Below are 6,000 nucleotides of genomic sequence, written 5' to 3' on the forward strand. Positions count from 1 at the left end.
CTCCAAATTGGTCTTAGTTACCTACCAACCCACTCACTTACTTCTAAAGCCGCCAACTTTCCTTTGTCGTTTTTTCTTTTTCCACAACACCAAAGTAGAAAAAGTAAACATCAACATCCGTTATATTTTCCTACTTCCATTGTGTTGTGGGCTTTTGAATTAGTTAGACCCGTTTCGGCCACCATACTTAATGGAGCTGGGGAAATGTCGCCATCTATAGGTGTGTCCTAATATTGTCATGGGGGGTTGTTATATGCGACTACTACTACCACTTCTACATTATTCCCTAAGGATATCTGATATATTTCTGTGAATATTCTTCTATTGATCTAAAATTCACATTTATTTGGCATTGTCAGGGATCCTTCATTTCAAATTAGAGCAGCCTAGATTTTTATGGGATGGATTCAAATGTAGCAGATTTGTCCTCTAAACGTTCATTCTTCGAACTCTACCCTAGCATAGTATCACAAAAATAGGTTTCAAGATGAGATTAATAGATTGTTGCCTTTTTTATTGTGACAGGAATTTTAAAAACATTTTCCCCAGTTTTTGTTGTGTTTTGGTTTCAGAATGATGAAGAAAGTTGGGGAACGATGAGATACAAAGTAGGATTTAGACTCTACAGGATGTTTTTGTATCATATTTGTCTGATATGATGTACAGATTTATTTCAAATGGTGTCAAAATAGTGCAAAGTGTTGCTGTAAATTGGACAAAAATCTCCCCAGGATAGCCTCCAGGCACCCCTAGGTTTGGTTAATAATGTCTGGCTCTGCTTCAATAAAAAGCTCAGTAGTGTGTCCGAATGATAATTCTCTACATCACAAACAACTGCTTTCACATTAAGCTTTCACATTAAGCATGGTCATTTGATGCAGTGCTCGTACAAGAGATATTGATTGATGCTGCTTTACATGTATTTAGTATTGTATCCAAGTTGTTATATATACTAGATGTGTTTTAACTTAATTGGAGTAAGATGTTCAAATCTCAATAATTCACAAAACAAGTAGCCTGGGGAGTAGCCTGGAGTCTGGCTCACAATTTGAGATCACAGAAACTCATTTTCTGTCATCAATGGTCTGAGAACTAAGAATTCCTGACAGTGCCTTGAAGAAGCAACAACACTTGTTTTTATAGTTTCTGTGGATCACACACACACAGCCTCCTCCCTGACCAAGATTATCCAACTGTGTGAGCAGACTGCAGGAGAATTATTGAGTCCATTGCACCAGCAGGTTCCCAACCATGCATGCTTGTGACTTTGCCACAGGTTGTATATCTATGAGTTGTGAGCAGTGAATCAAACATCATTTTTAGAGGCTTGAAAATAAATACTTTTGCTATGGAAATGTATTTCCTAATATAGGCTATGATAGTAATAACCTGGGTTTCAGCACTGCATTACACCATCATAAATGCAGGATTTTGTCTCTCAAATGTTGCAACAGAAGCTTTGCAAAACGAATAGAGGCCCAGTACACTGTATAAAAACTGGAACTTACTTATTATGAACTACAGCTACACAGAAAGCTCAACATGTTTCCATTTTCCTTTTCCAATCAGTATAGTTTGTGGTGAATGTTTTACAAGCTCTGAATAACAATGAAAAGGTCCGGATCCCTTGCAGCCAGTTATGACAAAATAATTGCTGAGATTGCTGAAATAGTTTGTGCCAAATTTGCAAATGCATGTACGGGCACAGAGGCTGGCACATCATTGCACTGATTGCTGGGGCTGTAATATTTGATTGTATGATTGCTGGCGAATTGAAGCCCTCTCATCTTCAGCCTCCTGTCACGCAGGCTGTCTGCTGGTAAGACAGAATGAATATAGAGTGGAGATGGGGGCAGCCGGGTGGATGAGGCTGGGAGGATGCATACCCACACCTCCTGTTACTCATCTGTTGCTCTGAAACGCCGAGGGGCGAGACGTGTCACCACTACATCTAATACTGTACAAACACTGGAGAGGAGGTTCTAAATTACAGCAAATTATAGTTAACAAAAAAATAAAGCCTGTTGCTGTTTTAAGGAGTATGTCTAGTTGATTTGGGATTTTTTTAAGCCAATACCAATCCCAATTTTATAAGGGAATAATTACTAATATAATGGTCAATATAGTGAATTTTTGAGCTGGAAATTGTGTTGAATTTGCACCAATATGATCCTACAAAAGGTACGCAGAAGCCTGCTTTCTTAAAGAAATAACTTTATTGAGGAATTTAAGATTATTATAAAGTATTGTACAAAATACATGCGTTACATTGTCAACCAATTATAAAAATGAAGAATGAGAAAATAAAGAATAAAGAAAATGCTTAAAGCTAATAAACATTGGTCCAATTGCTGACCAATTAAATAAAAAAATAAATCATAAATAAAAAATCATAAATTAGATATTTAAACAAGCAGAGCAGCCCGTGGCCTAGAGGTTAGGAATCGGGCTTGTCACTGGAGAGTCGCCGGTTCGAATCCCGGTACTGACAGGTCTAGGACTGAAGAGCCCTTGAGCAAGGCACCTAACCCCCCTGCACAGCTCCCCAGGCGCAGTAATGTCCTGCCCACTGCTCCTTGCATGGTGTGTTCACTTGTGTGGAAAAAAAGGATGGGTTAAATGCAAAGGTTGAATTTCCCCATTGTGGGATTAATAAAGTAATCTTCTTCTTCTAAACATCATTACTGTCTGTTCAGTATCAGCCAATTGCAATAATTCAAATAGAAAACAAAGATACACAGATCACACAGATATGAACAATCACAATGTGCATTCTGGTAACTGGGCTGAGGCCTACATTAGATATAAATGCACCTTGTGCTATGAATGATTTTTTTTGCAAGCCAAACAGAGCAGATACAGTATTCTACCTGATTTATTGTATATCTTGGAAATACAGCAGGGATTTACCCGCCCAGTCTCTGTTCCATTTTTGCAGACAATGTAGGGATTCAGCTGCTGCTGCTGGATGAGAAATGTGTATACAGAGACCACTGTGGAATGCATTATTCTCTGCAAATATAACCCAGGAGTCTCAGGAGATTCCTTCTTACAGTTACATATTCCAACAAGATATAGAAAAAATCATAAGCACTGACTGGCTTCTTTGACGCTATTAAGTTTTCATTGGATAGATGTCTGATGTATGCTATAATTGAATACTGTGGCTTAAATAAATAAAATGTAAGCAGCACATTTGCAGAGTTATTCATTTTAATTAATTTCTTATATTTTGCAGGTCTTGAAACATGCTTTTCTGTGTGGTGAAAGGGATGCGGTACACTGATAAATGTGAATATGGAAGTTGTTTCAAGTCATGCATTCCTTTGATTCAGACGGTGCACCTCTCCTTTAGCAGCAGAGATAGAAAGGCATTTTTGATTTAGATAGGTGCCCTTGGCTCTGATGTGTGCAAACACAGCTCATCACTTCAGAGAGCCAAGGGCCAGGGCTAAGGTGACCAAGCGACATCTGTTGTCCTGTTTCATTTCCCCCTATTGCCATTACCTTTGCCTCAGTTACTTGAAGGCAGCGCAGAAGGCATCCAAAGTCAAAGCCGGTGTCTAGTCTGTCTATTTGTTTTGAGGGGGATAAAAGCAGTAAATGTAAGGAGATTGTAGAAAAACCTTGAATATCAACACAAAAGCACAAGAAATATCAAAATCTGATCAGTAGTATGAGGGGCAGTATAGGCAATAATTAATTCTCCCCTCTCACATACACAAAAAAATAACTCTCACATTCACAGTTTTACCTCTCATGTACACACTTTTACCTCACATTCACAAAAAATGTTTCTATGTGAGAGGTAAAATTGTGAATGTGGGAGGTAAAATTGTTAATGTAAGAGGTAAAACTGTGTATGTGAGAGGTAAAATTGTGTATCTGAGAGGTAAAATTGTGTATGTGAGAGGTAAAATTGTGTATGTGAGAGGTAAAATTGTGAATGTGAGAGGTATTCTTTGTGTACATGAGGTAAAATTGTGAATGTGAGAGGTAAAAATGTGGATTTGAGAGGTATTCTTTGTGAATGTGAGAGGTAAAAATGTGAATGTGACAGGTATTCTTTGTGTACATGAGGTAAAATTGTGAATGTGAGAGGTAAAATTGTGAATGTGAGAGGTATTCTTTGTGTACATGAGGTAAAAATGTGAATGTGAGAGGTAAAATTGTGGCTTTGGGAGGTAAAATTGTGTATTTAAGAGGGAAGGATGAATTATGGCCCCTCATAGGTCAGTGTTTTTCAGCTCACAGACAATGATTCCAGTGGATACAAAAAACAGCAAATATGAGAAAATACATGAAAAGGGCACAAGTTATTTTAGTGTGTCTGACGTGCTTAAGTGCAACTTATTTCCACATAAATCCAAAGACTGGGCCAAAGGTGAAAAAGCAACAGCTGTTGTCCTATTTCATGTCTCAGTATCTTCATATCTCTCACCCTGGTAACACGTTCATAGGGCGTTTCATATCTGAAAGACTGAGTCACTCGTCCTCGTTGACTTACTTTCTCCTCCTCACACAGCTTGGGTTTTGCCACAAATTGTAAAATCCATCATCCCCATTTATCTAAGTATAGTTTACACACGTTGTTTTAGCAAATGTTTCTGTATTAATTAGGTAATAGGAATATAAATGATGTGTTATGCGGAACATATGACAGCTACATTTCATGCAGTGTCTCTGTCAGGCACAGCAGCAGTCTATAAAAACTGTCTCAGAATCAATTACACTGTCATTCCTGGCCTTGAGGAACATTAAGTGTTCTTAGCAGCGTTCTGTCAAAAACCATTTGCTAATTTTTTAGAGGAGCAGACAGGGTGAGAGGGAAGGGAAGGAAAGAAAAATGTCTGGAAGGGGAGATGTAAAAAAGACAGATGGGGGCTGAGAGTTTTAAAATGGGTTTTTCTGTCATATAATGTCCAGCATGGGAGTAAGACAAGGCCCCAAAGTCCTCTACTGCCTCTCTGTAATGATGAACTGTGACAGACCCACCGACGCGATCATATAATTAAAGCACAGTGCTGAACAGAGGTGATAGACACAATGTTAGCTCCCTGTGCAGCCCTGCATTTTAGCTGCTGAGTTTACAACCATTATGCTTTACTGTGCTGTCATCACTGCGGCTCTGTGATCATGTTAAGCCTTTCATTTTATACTTTTCATACTTACATGGTCATGGCTTTTTGTTCAAATGTTTAAAAAATTGGTGCAGTACCCTATGGTATGTTTTTTTGCCATGCCAGTGGCGCTCAAAAGATGGCAATGATGGTCTTTTGGTTGGTTAGTCAATCAGTCAGTCAAACACTTTAATTATGACTGAAATATCTCAACAACTATTGAATGGATAGAATGGACATGGAATTTGGTACAAAAATGTACCATCATGCACCCCAGATGATGAATTCTACTGACTTTGGTGATTCTCTGAGTTTTCCTTTAACTAAAACAGGGTAGGAAAGACTTTTAGCTCTCTTAGTCTTGGACTTTTAGTTGTCTTTGTCTTGGACTTTTAGCTCTCTTTGTCTTGGACTTTTAGCTCTCTTAGTCTTGGACTTTTAGTTGTCTTTGTCTTGGACTTTTAGCTCTCTTTGTCTTGGACTTTTAGCTCTCTTTGTCTTGGACTTTTAGCTCTCTTTGTCTTGGACTTTTAGCTCTCTTAGTCTTGGACTTTTAGTTGTCTTTGTCTTGGACTTTTAGCTCTCTTTGTCTTGGACTTTTAGCTCTCTTTGTCTTGGACTTTTAGCTGTTATTGTATTGGAGTTTTAGTTGTCTTTGTCTCTGAGTTGAGTTGTCTGGCTGCTGAGTTCTTCTTCTTCTTCTAGGATTCCGGCAGGCTGTCCGCTGTCCAGCATAATGCTTCCCTCCACCGGTCATAACCAGATCTAATTAACTAAATTCTCTCATATAACCCAGTAGAGTGTAAGAATTTTAACACTGCTCTCCCAAAGAGGTCCGATTTTTCCGCTAATGCAAAGATACCTTGAAAGGAAATCACAG

Source organism: Centropristis striata, chromosome 3, assembly GCF_030273125.1.
Source record: "Centropristis striata isolate RG_2023a ecotype Rhode Island chromosome 3, C.striata_1.0, whole genome shotgun sequence".
Taxonomy (NCBI): Eukaryota; Metazoa; Chordata; class Actinopteri; order Perciformes; family Serranidae; genus Centropristis; species Centropristis striata.